Source organism: Geospiza fortis, unplaced genomic scaffold (genome assembly GCF_000277835.1).
Source record: "Geospiza fortis unplaced genomic scaffold, GeoFor_1.0 scaffold200, whole genome shotgun sequence".
In the NCBI taxonomy this organism is placed as follows: Eukaryota; Metazoa; Chordata; class Aves; order Passeriformes; family Thraupidae; genus Geospiza; species Geospiza fortis.
In genome coordinates, this window is record NW_005054353.1 from 4,929,509 (window position 1) to 4,930,646 (window position 1,138).

Consider the following 1,138-nt stretch of genomic DNA (forward strand, 5'->3'; position numbering starts at 1 on the left):
TCGCCCCGCGGCCCCGGGGCTCGGCCGCTGCCCCGCCCGGGCTGCAGTCACCGCACGGCCCCTCCGGGTGCCGGAGGCTGGCACGGGGCCGGAGAGCAGCGTCCGTGCAGCCGGATGCGTGCGTCTAGCTCAGTCACCACCCGGAGTTGTTTTCCATAGTCTTGGGAGCTCACGACTTACTCCAGGGAAAGATAAAATCAGATTTTCAAGTGATCCCAGAACTGCTGGATCTGAGACGTCAAGGGACGTACCCTCTGCGCAAGACTTACTGGAAAATCTCAGGAGCTCGCCTGTGTTGGCAGGTTGTCCACGCGCTTCCTCTGGCCAGCATAAATGACTATTTAAAAAAAGACTGTTGCCAAAAAATACATAATAAATGAATGGCCATTTCATTTTCAGTATGAACCTTCACTGAGTTCTCTTGCCAGTGCTTTTCCTTTGCCAGTGTTAGTGATAAACTAGAATATGAAAATAAAGTATGGAGTAGTCTGAACTGAAGGCTTATCATAGCTGAATATGATGCTATTGTGGAAAAACCAAGATCTGGGGAGACAAAGAGCAAGCATGGGCAGAGGCACCTTTGTCATGGAGCTGAAATGAAGGTGCACGCAGAAATAAGTGAGCAGCACCTGCCTGCATGGCTGTTGGGCAGGAAAGCAGAAGCTCATGTTGAAAAGTGAGCTGGGGAGGAACCAGAAGAGACAAACACAGACTATCTGAAGGAGCTGGCCTGACGTGAGAGAACAAGGTCATTCTCTGTAAGGACTCTTTGCCAGTTGTGAAACAATGCATTAGGCAATCAAATCAGTTTTGAAGACATATCCTGCTGAGACCCAAAGCACCCAGTACAGAAGGCTCAAATCTTAGTGGGAGTAACTCCCATGAATGTCAAAATTACTTGCCAGGACGTGGTAACAGTAGGGCACTCGCAGTGCCCATCATACAGATTGCTTGGTGCTCTGGGGTTCTTTGGATATCATTTCAAAGCAGCTCCAGGCAGTGTTTCCATTAGAAAAGTGCAGTTTCAATGCATTAAATAGTATATTATTCACCCTTTGAAGAAAAATTGTAAGGAGAAAATTAAGGAGTTGGGAAAATGATGCAGGCTGTCCTTGGAGCTTTTTAATAACAGTGCCCT